The sequence below is a fragment of the Zalophus californianus genome, chromosome 7, assembly GCF_009762305.2.
Source record: "Zalophus californianus isolate mZalCal1 chromosome 7, mZalCal1.pri.v2, whole genome shotgun sequence".
In the NCBI taxonomy this organism is placed as follows: Eukaryota; Metazoa; Chordata; class Mammalia; order Carnivora; family Otariidae; genus Zalophus; species Zalophus californianus.
Genome location: NC_045601.1, coordinates 63,848,634 through 63,865,774, shown reverse-complemented (window position 1 = coordinate 63,865,774; position 17,141 = coordinate 63,848,634). Strand labels below are relative to the sequence as shown.

The following is a 17,141-nucleotide window of genomic DNA, read 5'->3' as shown; positions in this document are numbered from 1 at the left end:
TGTTACATAAGACATATTTAGGTAAAATAAAGTGCCTAACTTACTTACACTAAAGGATAAGATCATTTAGGCTTTTAAAAAAGGACTTAAGTAACTCAAAAACTACTAAAATTAGGCACACACGCACACTATCAAAAACTGTGTCCAATGTGCTCATGGGGAGTAATTCGATCACTTTAAATGTTGTTATTTGAGGAGAGATGTACTAGGCTATTTTTCTAGTCATATGTTTTACACACAAAATTTACTTTGCTTTCTGCTTACCCTCAACTACCACGTGAAGATTATGAAACAAAATTATGGTTCATGGAAATCAGTTAACAATGTCCCAGTTGTTTTATACTTACTAAATGTGTGGATTCTCACCCCTTGGATCTTGTGAATGTACAAGGCCCTGACTACAGTATCTATTTTCACGCGAGTCTTTGTAGTTTACGAATAAGCAAGACTGACTCACATTCTAACAGAGCAAAGAAAATCTACAATAGGAAAGCGAGGCCAACACTAGAAAAATTTGGGTAAAAACGAAATGCTCTGCAATAAAAATATTGAGAAATATTTCGATTAAAGGAAGTCTTGTGCCGGTTTTTGTTTTGTTTTGTTTTGTTTTGTTTGCTTGTTTGTTTGTTTTAGGACTTTAGGGAAAGGAAGGAAAACCAAGGCAGAAGATAATGAACTGCCCCTGTGCCCTTTACACTTAACAACCTTCCTAGATCACTGAGAACATTATTCCAGGCAACCAGGTCATAAGATTTTTTTTCTTTTTTTCTTTCTCCCTCCCTCCCTCCCTCCCTCCCTCCCTTCCTTCTTTCCTTCCTTCCTTCCTTCCTTCCTTCCTTCCTTCCTTCCTTCCTTTTTAACCTCGTTAGCTAGTCAACCCCAGCGGCAAGCACACACGGCCACCCTTAACCAGGAACAGCTCCAAGGACCTGGCGATGGTTGCCTGCATTGAGCTCCCTGCCGGCGCCTTCTGGCCGGACACCCTGTGCCAAAGAGCGCCCAGGAAGCAAACTGCAGTAGGGGCACGACACAGATGTCATGGATGCACATGCAAGATCATAATCTGACCAGAAAGGGAAGAGAGGGAGAGCAACGGCCCGCAGATCCCTGCCGGAAAGCCCCGGCAATGGAGCCGGCGGCGGTGTGTGTGCGCGCACAGGTGCTTCAGGCCGGTGGCGCGGAGAGCTGTCGCGGCCGCCTCTGGGGCTCAGCACTCTCACCAGCGCGCAGAAGCCCCGGCTCCAGCCGAGCCTGGGTAACCCCCAGCCTGAGCTACGCGAGGAAGAGCCCAAGGAAAGGGCGCGAAGGGGGAAGGAGGGGAGGGGAGGGGAGGTGGGGGGCGGGGGAGTGACCCATCTCCTCATCTAGCATTTCTCCTACCCGAGCTTTTCTGGTGGGAACCTTTGCTGAGCTCGTGCGCGCCTCCCTCCCCTCCTCCTCTCCGCTCTGGGTGATCGTCTCCCCTTCTCCCCTCGCTCTCCCCCATCCTCCCCTCTTTCCCTCCCTCCTTCCCTGCCGCGTGCCTCCTCCCCTCCCCCTCGGCTCCCTCCCCTCCCGCAGCAGCAGCAGTAGCCGCTTCAGCGGAGCCGGAGATGGGCAGAGAGCGCGCGCGGCGCAGCAGCTCCGGATCCACAGCCCTCCCCGCCCGCAGCTCCCTGCGCCCCCGCCGCCGCTGTCGCCTCCTCGGTGTCCCCAGGCTCCAGTCCCGCGCCTAGGACAGCGCCGCCACCGCAGCCCGGCCTTGCCTGCCGCCTGCGCTGCGCAACCCTCGCGCGCGCCCGGATGGCGCTTTCCTCCCAGGACCGGTGAGTAGCCTGGAGAGCGCGGGGGTCGGGCATCCCAGGCTGGGCGCTGAGTGAACATCCCTAGCTTTAGGAGGTACCACAAACCACCTGCTGTGATTCCTCAACCTCGAGGCAGGGGGTCTCGGGAGGGCGCTGCTCCGTGGTCCCCGAGGGGCTGTTTGATTTCAACTCTACCTGCCGGCAACCTGAACCCCTCTCCCTCCCTGCCGGGGACTGCAGCCGGCGCCTCGCGGTCCCGCCTCACCTTCCAGCTCCCGAGCTCCCACACTAGCAGTGGCAGTGGATGGCCCTGACCCTCCCGTCACCCCAAACGGGGTCTTCTCTGCCCTCATGGTCCCCGCGTTTCTCTCTTCTGATTTCCCGCTTCTGCCAGCTGGCAAACGCCCCCCCCCCATCTGCCACCCTTCAACCGGTCTCGCTCCGACAAAGAAAGCCTTCGCCACAAAGTCAGCCCCTGACCCACCTTCCCTCCTTTTACAAAGCCTGGCTCTCGAGCCCCACTGTCCCGCGGTATTCTTTCGCAGAGCCAATGGTCCACCCGGTGAATTCTGACCTCATTCCCTAGACACGATGCTGCCTCTTTTCTGTCTGCTTTTCTGACAGTCACCTCAGGAAACTGGCACAGACACGCGGTGATCCTGGCTTGTGTACAGTTACTTTGTGTGTTTCTCAGCACCTGGGTTGTTTAGGGTATGATCAAGCATGAAAACAGAAAGACAAAAAACAAAACAAACAAACAAAAAACCCACCACCACCAACAACAACAAAAAAAACACACCCCAAACCTTTTGCGACTAAACTTTTTGTTACTGTTGTTTTAAAGAGCACACCTTTTTACGCTGCTCGAATTTATTCTATTCAGTTTTAAAGGCCTCTTAGCTGACATAGGGAACGCCCCTGTTTTACCTGTTTTCTCCGGAATCGGTCTTGGTTCCAGGTTGAGAACCATGCACCTGACTGGGTGATGAATCTTCTTCAGCAACAGCACTATCTAAAGCTCAGCAACTCTTGAGGATAAGAAGCTTTTCCTTGAAGGAGAGGAGAGTGGCACCAAACTCACTCTTTAAAATCTTTGAATTTGCAGTAAGCCAAAGCCCTTATTTTTTTTTATAGGTTTAATGGCTAAGAGAGGGATATAGTAGGATCAGAAACGTGTACTAAAAAGCTCCTGCACGTTCTCAGTGCTGGCGTTGTGTAGTATCTTAACATCCAGACAGTCTTTCTGTAGAAGTTTTCTTAGGGCAGCTGCCCTTTCTTCTGAAACCATGTTTAACGTTTTAGTCTTTCTAGTTGGCTTGAGAGAAAACAGGGAGTTGTGTTCAATGAATGAATATGAGCAAGGGAGATGAAGGAATGAATGAGCACAGGGAGAGATTATCTAAATACTAAAACTTGTATTCCCGATTCCCTATGTATTGCAATCTTAAAAAACAAAATTGCTCACACCAATTTATGATTTAGTTTTTTAAAGAAGTGATGAAAATATATTATTTTCAGCATATTTTACTCTAACAGGACCATTTGTCATAGGGCTTGTGCTATAACTCAAGCAGATAAGAGTATTCAGAAATAAATGTCAAAACTTTAAAAGGTGCCCATTTGAGTATGTAGTGTGTGAATATAAATTTCCTGGTAATATTATTATCATTTTAACTAATTTTGAAGAAATAAGAATTAAATTGGCTTTCTTGCTCTCACAGTTGATGCAGAGAGACGCATGTTTCCTCACCTTAAACTAGCAAGTCTCTGCCTACACAAGAAATAGGAGAAAGTTGAGCAATTATTTCGAGAATTTGTCTAGTCAGGATTGCCTTGAGATCTTGCCTTATTCAATGTCAAGAATTTTTTTATTTTGTTTTAATTCAAGCTGTATTCGAGCCTTTATTTCTCTTTTCTTGTGACATAGGCAAAAATGCAGTGAGCAAGTCACTGACAAGGGATGGTTTCAAGTAAATGTGAAGAGCTGCATCTAAAGTCAGGAGAAGCTATGAGTAATGACTTTATTGTTGGTTTTCTAAATTTGGAAATTTTAGTTATTTAAACTTAATGCTTGACTAAGAATAATATTCAAAACCAAGTATTTAAACTTACAATGACTGCAAATATATACATGTGGTCATATGAGGTGGATAGATAGTAGGTATGAGTTATGAGCTGAATCAAAAGGTCATTTTTTTTCTCTAAATCCTTTTACCCTTGGGATAACAGTGGATGCTTACTGTATGCAATATGTCCAACACCAATGAATCTGTATTGGAAAAGATACATCCTAATTGAACAAAAAGCAAAGCAAGGAGCAATGTTGATTTTGATCAGTTATTGCCCATATTTGTGTAAATGATAAATGCAAGCGATATATGCTAACATAATTCTAATTAATGTCAAATTCTAGACAATGTCAGAAATGTCTCAACATACGTTTTGTGAGGATGTATGCTTATATACATGCAATATTAAAATGGCCTCAGAATTGTCTATGAAAATGCAAATAATTAATCTGCCATAAATTATGGCAGGAATTCTGGTTAAGAACTCTTGATGAACTGGAACTCAAGATCTACCTAAGTTTGATGTCATTGTCATTATGCAAAGCAGCTAAATGTAACACTTGCCGGAGACAAGGCACACCAATATTTAAATGGCATATCTTTGAATATCATTAAGTTAAATCTTATAATGCTCACTATTATGTGCCACCTAGAGGATGTTATGGATCTATATTAAATGTTTACAATAGTAAAGAGAGATTAAATATTGGTAAAGAGAAATTTAAAAATGTGGAAATGATATAGATTACTTCACCAATAAATTGTATTAGTTGAGACCTATTATGTGAAACCATCTTTTGGCTTGTGTGTGTGGTGATGTTGGGTGGTGATGTGCTAAGGAAGAGAACGCAGGCAAGAAGGGAGAGATAAAGGATAAAAAACAATGAATAATTGCTTAAATTTTTTACTCAAGTTCAAGTAACTGAATACAAGTTCTATTATTTTGGTATTTGGGATAACAGCTTTTTTCCAACTTTGATTTTAAGAAATGTTTCTTTAATTACAGCAATAAAAAACATTTTTTTAAGGAAGTGGCTCATTTACTTTATTCAGTAAAACCAGGAGATTATAGGCAAACTGTTTTATGTAAATTAATTGACTTAAGTAAAATTCTAGACAAGCTTAAAAACAAAACCTTGAAAGAAGGAAAACACACATATTCACACACACCTAAAATTACAGTGTTAAATAGAGAGCCAGGTGATTTAGAATTTTATGAAGGCAAGAATATTCTGTTGAGAGATAACTACATAAAATACTTTCATAGCTTAATATATATCTCGCATAATTTTCTATTTACATTTCTGGGTGTATTATTCAATTTTATGGATTTTTGCATTTTTATTTACAATTCACAAGGATCTGTATATTATTAAATGCCTCAAATTTTATGGATTCAAAAGAATCCTCATATTTTATTTGTAAATATCAAATTACTCCATCAATGTTTACAAATGGCTTTGCTTTCCACCCTTATTCCAAAGGGGAAGAGAATATTTAACAACAAATTCTCAAAGAACAAATAAGTAAAATTAATATTTCAAAACTAGCATCATGATTTAACCAAAGTTTGATAGTGATTTCAAAGTTATACTCTCATAAGATCAAATAAGCAATTGAAATTCTGGCAGAAAAGAAATATTTAGATTTAAATAGGAATATTTAGCTTCTGTGATTTTACATGTGACCATGTGAGATAGACTTTTATTCATGTAGCTGCAAATAGAATGTTTGGCATTCTTAATAGAAGGAATCACAGAATGTAGATATCGATTAGAGGATGTAGGGAGCATTCCATTCCCATCATTTTACTGTATCTTACCCAAGGTTCTTAAATAGTTAACAGAAACAGAATTAGAATCCAGGTCTCTTGACTCCATGCTGTATGTCTTTCTATAAAATAAAAATAAATTTTCCTTCTTATTTTATTTTAAGAAAGTAATAAGGGAAAAATCAGTTTGAGTATCAATGAAAGCTAAAAGTTAAATGAAATGAAAATCTATGTTTCTTCAGGGAATGCCCCGTCCTGTCACCATCATAGTTGAAAGCAGTATTTTTCTGCTCAGTCTTTTCCAGCTTCAGGTTAAAGCTTGGGAAATGTTTTGAAAATTTAACTGTTACTGGCTTATTTACCTAAACATACTTTTGTTAAGCATTTTTGTTTAATTTTCATCATAAATTCTTCACCCATATAGGTTTCTTTCATGGTAATCATATGTCCTGGACACTTTCATTTTACCTTTTAATAGACAGTTTGTTGAAAAATGTCCCTAAAAACCGATTTTGGCTTCTGTAAGTAAAACTGGGGAAATCAACTTGTAGTTTTATCTCTGTATATTCAGTCTTTTTGTTATCACAGAGGAAGTTTATGCATCCACACACAAACTTTTTGTTTTTGTTTTGTTTTATTTGTCACTGTAGCCTGTGAATAGCTCAGGTGGTCAGGGAAGATAAATTTGTTTCACAAAGTTCCAAGTGTGCAACTGAAAATCTTGGCACTTTGAGCATTCTCTTCAGTGATGGCCAGACAGATCAGTGAAAGTGAATGACTCAATCAATGGGGAACCATCATCATTACCGGTAAAAGATAAACTTTCAAATGTATTCTTGGTGATGGTGGCTTATCAGGGCCATCTCACCTAGGAAGAGCAACATGGTAATATAGATTGATTTCTCAATTACTTTATCTGGAAGAATACTGCCTTGTCTAGGTGTGTCTAGGTTGACTGAAGTTAGGGGAACCTGTGACTTCAGACTCCTGTTTGTCTGGTTCAAAGGCTGAGGGGAAAGCCTTAGCTTAGGAAATGGCCTTCTTTAACCAACTAAGACATAGATTTAGCTGGAAGAATCACTACATCTCTAAGGCTCCCAAAGCCTAATTTCTTTGGAATGTAATTCAGCCTCTTCTTATTGAGGGACTACTACATGGCAAGAACTGAAGTGGTGACTACAGACACAGGATGAATGTGATGTAGGTTCTGACCTCAAACAGCTTACAATATAGCTGGAGAGACAGATAAGAACAAACAGAAAGGAACAATAGGATGCCAGCTTGCTATAATCTAGGGCAGCCACCATGTTACTGAACAAGGATGTCCAAAGAAAAAATCAAAAAAGCTACAACTTAGTCTTAATATGCCTTGCCAAAATTGATGGAGGTTTGCCATAACTAAATCTTGGCACAAAAATAATCTCTGTCCTTAAAAATGCATGTTTCCATTGCTTCCCATATTAATTTTACTCTGACAAAGATTTTTGTTTTGATAATGCAGGAACCTATTATTGTGAACTAATATAGATAGCCCCATGCTAATGAAGCCAATCGTTGATTCCACCTTCATAGGTCATAGGGTAATTTTTTAAAAGAAATGTAGCTAAATATATACATTTAACATGAATTTGAAATATCAAGTTTGTCTTTTAAGAAACTTAAATCTTCAAGGAATATTCCAAGGGAAATGTACAAAAGAGGGAAGAAATGATGGAGACAGTGAACAATATATGTAATATGGGTTAAACAATAAAAGTTTACAAACTGCTTTAGCAAAATAAATTTAATGAGGTAATTTTAAATTTCCGTATCTTATTTACTCTAATAATGAACATCTATTGAGCAGGTATGACTGTGTGATACAAGGGGACATGGGACATGGGGCTGTTAGTGATAATGACGGCTTCGTGCTTTGACTGTAGGAGACAACTGGCTATTTCAAGACCCATAAAGCGTCTGAGATGTTTACTCTCTAAGCATGAATAATTGATCCTAGACCTTGTTTTGGAGGAACTACATGAGGGCAGTCAATCTAACTTGTCCTATTTGTCCATGTCAATAGCCTGGTGGCATTTGTCTGCCCCACTGTAAGCAATACCTACAGAAATGGGAGTGGAAAAAACAGCCAGAGGTGTTGACAGGTATTTACATAGGAAATGCAGAACCTGGGGCCATCCCCTGCTATTTCTAATACATTTCCTTGCTAATATTAAGAGAAATAAGGAATATAGATCAAATCATGGTCAGAGCTGTCTGGCGGGGGATGGAAGGTTCAGCAGAGTTAAATTTAGGACCCTTGTAACTGTTTGGGAAAGCCATTGTTTCATGTAAAACTGAGATGCCCCAGGAGCCAGACAAGCTGAGAGCTTGAATGTACCATTTCCATTTGATAAAAAATGTCTATAGAACCCTTTCTCACAGTGTTAGTCACTGAGTCTGAGTTGACTCACCCCAAAATGATATGTTCCCTCCATGTTAGGGAGGTGACCAGTCCGAAACCTCAAGGGGGGCCTGCAAGTAGAACTTGTCTGCCTTTTCCAGAGGCTTCTGTTAGCAATATTGTTAGTCACAGAGACCTATATCTCACAGATTTATTAGAGATGTGGGACTTCAAATGTAGAGAGCAGCCCACAGCTTGCTTGACAACTTCCAACACGGAGTATGCATTTAGGCCTCAGTTAAAGGATGCCAATATTTGGATTAGCTGATATGAAAGTCCAAACAGAATATCCAAGTGAAGTACATACTATCTCTAATGCCCACAGATTCCAGTAAGATTCTGAGCACCTTTCCTGTTGGTTGGGAATTGAATAAACAAAAGTATTCCTTTGACTGCCAGAGGGATTGAATATTGCAAATCTGCCTATACAGTCCCAAGAAATTTTGACAAGCAGAGCCCTGAGTTCTGTCAGGGTTTATCAGCCACTTTAGTATATGTGATATCACAGTCAAGACATTGCTAATGGAAACTTCTGACTTTGTCATAAACAGGATATCATTACAGAATTAAAGATTTGTACAATAGAGCATAGAGGCACTCATACTGCCCACCTACTAATGGCAAATGGCAGAGGAATTTAGCTATCCCTGGAGATAACCTGTTGGAACATGGGAAGTTACTACAAATGTATATTCATTGTCATGACACATGAATGTAAGTTCAACATTGTCTTCAGGGGCTAGTGGGATAGAAAAGAAGGCATTGATACAGACCAGTGTAATACAGCAAATGTTTAGTCTGTGCAGTGGATTCAGTTACATGAGCAGTTGGTGATAATCCATTCTAAGCCTCCAATTCTGTCTTTTTCATTATCCATATTGAGCTGTTGTGTTAAGATACTGCATCTCTTACTACCCATGTTGTCTTCAGGTCTGTAATCAGGGCTGTGATTTCCTTTACTCCTCCTGGGATTTTATACTAGTTTTGTTGGACCATCTGGGAAGAAACAGAAAGAAGACCGGGAAATGATTTGCATATTCCATTAACACTTCTCTCCATATGGCCTTTCCCAATTGTGACAATCTTCTCAGGTGCTATGGATGATGAAATATAAGCATATAACACATTAATTTTTACCATACAGTCAGAGATAGAAACAACAAAAATAGTACGTTAAATTGGTCCCAAATTCTATCCACAAGGTCATGTTAGCTTGCCTTTTCCATTGTGAACTCTGCCTTAATGCCATTAGCTAAATCTGAGTGTTTTATAGATCCAGGTAAGAAAGTGACTTGAGGCTTCATATCCAACACATCTATATAAGTTTGATTTCCCCTTCCATTTGAAATTTTCTAGCATACTCAGGTGGATGCATAGGTCCTTTGATCCCTCTTGGGGATAGAGATAACTTGTTTCTCTTTAAATCGTAGGTCAAAGTAGAGGGACAGAGAGGAATCAGGGAGCAGGAAAGGAGAGAGCCTTCATATGTATTTTTAGTTTCAAGTGCTGTGAAAATGGCTCATAGCATAACCAAATGAATTTTGAATATTTTTGGTCCTTCCAATACTTTGTATGTGGAGGAGCAAGGTCCTCATGGCTGACACCATCTATTTCAGCCTTAAAAATCCCTGGACTCAGAAACCACAGCCATACTGATATTTTGCCAGTGAACCTCTGGTTGACTCAATCTTGGCTCACACAGTGGTGACCTTCTTTAAGGACTCCATATTACTTTGGGGCATTAGCTGCCCTGTTGTCTAGATAACACCTCATAAGTTTTTAATGGTTTTAACATCAGGGCTGGGGGAGTTTTCCTGCACAGTGGTGGTAACATCAAGTATTTATCTAGATTTGCTTCGGTCTCTTTCTTTTTCTTTCTTTTTTTTTTCTTTGTGTCTCTTTCTAATTCTCCAGTAGATCAACTTCACCAGAATTCTAAACTCCGTCCAGTGCAGTAAGAGTTCAGACACTAGTCAAAGCTTCATCTATGGTTTCCCAAAGGAGTTTCTCTATCCCTGCAAAATCTCCCCAAGAAAGCTAAAACTCCCTCATAGCAACTAGAACCCACTGTAAAAGAAAAAAAAATGCTGAGCAATTTTACTGTTACTTTTAAATGGATATATTTGGCATGATAAAATGAAGGAGAGGTATAGTCTTAAGACAACCTACTACCTGCCATTATTCCTCAATTAACAATGTTCTCCATGCCTCCTTCTTTCTCATGTGAACCAAAGTTCTAATGATTCACCTGAATACCGTTATGGAATCCTTCCTTTCATACTCAATATGTGTGTGCATCCCTCTATTGTCTAAAAAAGGAAACAATCTTCTGCCTACCCAGTACAAATCTTAGTATTAATTGTAACTTGTGCTGCAGATCAGAAGCTGGCCACCAGATTGGCAAGGAAGTCTTTCCACCTAGAGGAGAATTGACAACAGAACAGCATTTTGCCATCTGTATTTTACCTAGTTCCTGTTACTTAGCTTACCCAACCTCCTTAATTCACAGGCAAAACAGTGGAGGACCATTATTGCCCAGTTGATTATATAATTTGCTACTGATTCCCATAGACCTCCCTCAGATCCCATTAATGGACCTGCAAGACCCTCATCCTTTCTTTTCAAGAAAGAAAACCATGTCTGTCAACATCCCATCTTTATTACCAAAATTATCAAAAACCCTGAAGAGTTTGAGATGCTAGTCTTATTTCAAACTGACATGAAAACCTGCCACAGATTCATGGATGCTAGCAGAAGACATTAGGGTCAGAGATGAAGGACAATTTATTATTCACAGCAATACCAGTAGCAAGGGTTTCAGCATTTTTGCAGTGGTTCCTTAAAGCCCTAGTTTCCAAAGGTAACACAGAGCAAACTAGATGATACTTAAATACTACAAGAAAGGGATCCTGAACTCAAGGAATGCAAATCTTTTATAATGGATGATAAGTATGCCTCCCTTTACTCTAGAAGGAGATTCTAGTTTTATCTTCCAAGGTTATTTGCTTTACAAACATCTTTTAAAAATAGTTCAGAACAAAAGCAGCCAGTGCTTCTCTCATAAGTTGTGCAGCAATGTGAGAGACCCTTGGGAAATTGTCTCCTAACAATGACAGATTTCAACAAATGCTTGTTTTGATAAGCTCTTTATCTGTGGTATGATATATGTTCATCCTTGCTACTTCCTAATGATGGAGTGCTTTAAACAGGTACCACCTGAGATTAATGAATCTCTCACTAAGACAGAAACTAAAAAAGTAATTTTTAAAGCAAATACATTGTATTTAAAGTGCAACATTAGACTCTTAATTAGTTGCTCCTGACTCTATGGGCTATGGTCTATAGACTAGATAGCTATAAAGTGTAAAGAACTGAGCATTTCTATGTCAGGAAGTTGAAAATTTGAGCCCAAACTACAGAGTATAAGAAATGTCTATTTTATGTAATTATAGTAGATCATAAATAAAAATCATTAAATAAAAATGGTGTATATGCATGTTTTCCCACAGACTTAATGCTTCTCTAATACTTTACAGTTTGAGGGGTACCTAAACTTTTCCAAATAATCAGAGGAAGAAGGTTCATTGCTGTTTTATTTTGCTTAATTGTAGACTGTTTCTTCAAGATCGAGCACAGTTGTCATTTTCTCTAATATGCATCTGCATTCCCCCAGGCTGGGACACATGCCTTTCTTTGCATTGGTATAATGCCCAGGCTTGTCTGTACCATATTATGACTTTATGACATCACATTGGCATGATATATTTATATGCATTTCCCCCACTGGATTACTCTGGAGCTGGTTGCTTATTAATCTTCAAAACCCTGTGTATAGCTTCCCAGTTGATGCATGGCGGGTCAATATTTATGGAGGTGAACAAAAGGTAAAAAAGTCCATTAACATTGAACTTACTATTGGAAATTTTAGAGAGTTATCTCCCATAAAGGCATCTGAATGGAAAACGTGTAGAATATTTGAGTGGGAATAATCCTGGAGTTCTTAATGGCTATTGGTTTAGTTATAGCCATGTTAAACATCCAAATATTGATGCTTCTTCTGAGTTTTGTGACATCCTGAAGCATTTAAAATTATTTCATATTTATTGTGAAAACTTAAAATTTTGTAGTTTGTATACTTTTAGAAATTGATGGGAGCATCACAAAATATAATGCAAGTCCTTGTTTAATTATCAAAGTTTGGGTGTCATTGATTATATTATCCAGGACAGATTTCTCTTCTAACCTTCAGATAGAAATTTCAAAGCCTTGATTTTTCCCCTTTATCAAAAGGTTAAACTAAAGATGAACATACCTCCTTTCAGCCTTTGCCCTGATGCACAGATGCTCTTTTATCGTTTCTTCGTCATAGAGTTTTTTTTCTCTTATGTTCAGATTTCTGCTGCTCATTCATGCCTACCTTTGCATTTTCTGTCACTGCCCCACCCCAATCCCTAGTGTTATAACCAACGCTGCCAATCCTGAAGTCTGCTGCACTTCTCTCTTGCTTTTTTCCTACAATTTTTCAATTTATTTTGCATCCTATTGCTTACTCATGTTATAAAAACAAAAACCTTTCTCTAAGGAACAGCTGCCTTCTGTGCCATGAACGTGAAGCATCAAATGAAATGACGGGCTCTCTGGTTCTTGTTTTATGTTTGTTGGTTGTTCATGGGCTGAATGCAACTTCATTTTAATTGAGGGGCTGTGATTTTCTGGTTTTGTTCCAGAGCCATTTTGGAAATTTAAGAATTCTAAATTATTGAATTTTGATTAACCAAATTTTTACTATTTTCCTCATAGTAAACAGGCCTTAGGTGACAGTTTTGTCTCTATGTTACCTTGTTACATTGATGAATACTTCAGAACCAATGAAATATATGTGTTACTTAGGAAAATAAAAAGGTTGGAATGAATTAAATAAAAGACAAAGTTTAATGCGAAGCATGGAAGGTCAGGAAATGACTTTAGGTTGTTTGAAGCATGACAATGGTGAGCTTGAACAAACAAAGGAGAATATGAAGATACTGAATAACAGGAGAACCTGAAAACAATGTAGACAGGAGAGGGACAAAGAAGCAAATTATAGACTGATAAAGACAAATATTTGCCAATGCTATAAAAGGGGCCCAATAGAAACACTGCATTATACAGGAAAAGCATATATCTATAATCAGACAAAACAGGGTTTATATTCCCATCTGACTATTTACTAGCTAAGAGACCAAAGTCAAATTTCTTAGTATCTCCTACATTCTTTTTCCTATTACATAAAAATTTTGTAGAAAAAGAATGTAGAATAAGGTAATATGTAGAAATCCCTAAAACACAGGTTGGCATTATAAATTCTCACTCAATAAATGTTATGTTTTTTCCATACTTAATAATTTGAAAAGACATAATCATTTCAGTTTGTAACAAATGAAACAAGTGTACTTTCCAATTAGATAATTAGCAAGTGACATTCATTCTTATGGCCACTGGGAGGATTTTGGATTTTTCAGAATAGTAGATAGTAATGCAGGAAGCAGCATATAACAAGCACTGAAGAACAAATTAAAATCATACTTTTTATGATAATATTAAGTGGATACTTGGAAAATAAATTCTGTACTTTAATTATTATTTGGTTAGTGTGGTGTAAAAGTTTCCCCCAAGAATTAAAACTCATGAAGAGAAGGATTCTTGTTCTATCTTGGCTGAACAAAGCTCAGAAGAGTATATATCCCACCCTAACAATAAAAAAAAAAAATCAGGTGAACTACAAAATCATAACTTTTCTTGAACCCCTCAGAAAGCTGAGTTTATGATGCAAACAAATATCCAGATTTGCTAACCCATGGGTAGATCCCTCCATGAAGAAATAGGTCTTGGGGATGTTATGTGTGGCAGAGAATAAAAGAACATCTGGTCACCATACGAGTGGCTAAAAAGAAATCAGCTAAAATTTTGACAAATTGATAAAGGCTAAATGTGAGCTAGAATGACAACATAGGACCTCTGTAACCTCTGACACAAGGGGACTTTGAACTCACCAGTGCCTTCATGTGGACCTCCTTCAGGTGCTTATAAGAAATATTAGAAGCAGGGTAGAATACAAGATGGAGCTTCCCTCATTAGAGTAGGTACGGAGTAGAAGATTGGCCACCATTGTAGGTAAAGCAAAAACCCCACCCCCTCCAAAGCCCCAGCTTCCATCCTAAGCAGTTCTAGAGGACTTTGAAGTCTTTGGTCCACTGAACATCAATTCCTAACTAGATAACTAGATAAGTTCAATGTCCCAAACTAATAGGCTTAGCATAGAAGAGGTATGACCTATGTCCAGGTGTAAATAATTTTCACTGGTTTCAACTGTTTTACACCTGATTTTTGGCATTTAATAACAAATGACAAACTACACAAAAATGCAAGGAAAAAAGAAACCATTGTCTAGAGTCAAAGCAATGGAGAAAGCCAGATTTAAAGATGGCCCACTGTTGGACTTATCAGACACAGACTTTTAATATAACTATTGTTAATGTCTGAAAGGGCCTAATGGAACAGGTGGAACAGTATGCATTAACAGAGAATTTTAGCAGAAAAATGAAAACTATAGGATAGATTCAAATGAAGATGCTAGAAATAAAAGAAAATGTTATCATAGATCACAGATTCCTTCAATGTGCTTATTAATTGACTCAGTTTATCTCACAGAAAAAAAATCTGTAAACTTGAAGACAGGTCATTAGATATTAGACAAACTGAAAAGAAAAACAAAAACCAAACAAACAATAACAGAAACAAAAAGAGTAAAAGGAAAACAAAAACAAAAAAATCAGAATAGAACATCCAAGAGTTCTGAGACAATACCAAATGGTGTACTATAATGTAATTCTAGAAAAAAAGAGAGAGAGGGAGCAAAGCAAAAGAAATATTTAAAGACATAGAGGAAACTTTCTTTTAAAAACAGGCAAGATTTTTCCTGAAAAATTTTAAAAAATAATGAAAGTCATCAAATTACATATCCAAGAAGTCAAGAAAACTCCAAATAAGATAACTATGCAAACAAAGTACACATATATTAAAAAAAGGTTTTTCATATGGTACAATAAAATACCAGACAGAAACATGGACCTACATAAAAACATGAAGAGCTTCAGTAATGGTAAAAATAAAGTTAAATATCAAAGATTTTTAAAAGTTTTAATTTCTCTAAGAGATAATTGACTGTCCATAATACAATAAAGACAATATATTGGGGGTTTGTAATTCATTTAAAGGTAGAGTATATGTCAATGATACCTCAAAAATTATACAGAGTACAATAATGATTATTTCACTTATTTTTAATTCCTTGCCATTTGAACATTTGTACATGTATGTAAACAGATAATTTATGCAAATACATTTTGCATTATTCCAAAGTGTTGATATACGTTATTTCATTTGACCTTTATAATAGGTCAAACTATACCTCCATGTAGAGTTGGGGTGGCTGCCTTCTAAGAATAAAACCTAGTACAACAACATGGCCTTTTAAAAGATTATCTACCCCTACCAACTGTACATTACTTACTTAACAGATAGTGTATCCTCAGATGGTACTATAGAATATTTGTACCCTAGTAACTTGACAGGAAGTATAACTTTGACCCCATTTCATCTAGTATTCATTCAAAGCTTAGTTATGTGAATTAGCATTTTTTGGAGAATTGACTCTTGCCCCAGTGTCCAAAATTTAGCTAATCCCAGTTGCTAAGCCCACAATGTAAATGAATAAAGTGGGTCTGGGTAAGACACAGCGTCACAAGGGAAAGTGGAGTAATGGAAGTGATTGATTGACATCCTGGAGACAAAGGTGCTACTCAAAGCATGTTTTGAAGACCCAGACTGTTTTGCAAAGTGTTTCTTATGGGCCCATGAGAAATACAGAAACTGAGAGGAAGAATTTAGAGAATTTTATGGCAAGTTGGAATTAATTTATAATTGTTCAGTCTAACAAAAGAAAATATAGGTTTGTATTTTTAAATCTTGTCTTAATTTCTTTTTTCTAGTAATGTATTTGTAATGATATTTTAAAAACTGATTCATGAAGGATAGGATATTTAAAAACAAAACTAGTGCTTCATTGCAATTAGTTTGAGAGGCACTGATCCCTAGTCATTACAACTAATGAAATAAAAATAATTAGACAAATGCAATAGATCTGTAGCCAAACTTGGCCTATGGTTTTCCACTTTCTAATCCTGCCTTTTGATGTTTTAAATTCAAAACCTATGCGTCAGGAGTGCATTGTTCTCACCTCTTCCAGAACTGATCTCACAGAACATAATGCTTTGCCATTATGTTTTCAGTCTACATTGAACCCTATAAAACATATTGTTGAATGTAAAATAAGGATATTATTAAAAAATCCAGTTCACTACATCACATAGGGTTATCTATGATGATCTGCAAGAGAACTATTTCTCACACTTTTTCAAAGGAGTCATACTGATTTTATTACTGACCGTATTGAATGAACAATTCTGTCTTTCAGTGGTTTCTAGGAAGTCCAGAGTTAAGTGTATATCCCTGATAACTGTAAAGAGGTTTATGGCCTATATTTTTAAATTATATTACTTAATTTATAAATGATCTTGCTTTACTTCATGTCTCTTAACCTGCTCTGTCAGTATTTTTTTTTCTCATAAGGCATTTAAATTTGTAGCAAAGTAAGGTGCAACTAGAAAGTACTAGGGGAAAAAAAAAAGAAAGGAAGGAAGAAATTAGATACTCTAATATGATTATATATTGTATATTAAATATCTGAATGTGTCCTTGTTACCTAGTTGAAAATATTCTGTGAAAAATATCTTGGAAATTTCAATGTTTAAAATAAATGTAGCAAGAAGAAATTTACTATAACTTTCTATATGTAAAGGCAGGCAATAAATTTTATCCATGTTTCCTCCACTCAGTAGCACCTGTTCCAAAATGGGTATGAAAACTGGGAATCATTTCCTTACTATCTACATGCTCATGTGGTCTCATAGTATTTCAGGTTCCTGATTTAAGCCAGGCCCTGTCTGTAGGCAGACCATGTAACTGGAGAGATAACA

The 17,141-nt window shown here is 37.8% G+C and overlaps 1 protein-coding gene across 1 annotated transcript in view; it reads left to right on the top strand.

The window, feature by feature from the left end:
- Nucleotides 1-915: 915 nt before the first annotated feature.
- FUT9 (fucosyltransferase 9) overlaps nucleotides 916-17,141 on the top strand; it is a 192,831-nt gene continuing 176,605 nt past the window's right edge. The window contains exons 1-2 of the mRNA XM_027603240.2: nucleotides 916-1,159; nucleotides 1,561-1,805. The gene's annotated coding sequence lies outside the window, so the exon portion shown is untranslated. The remainder of the gene's footprint in view (nucleotides 1,160-1,560; nucleotides 1,806-17,141) is intronic.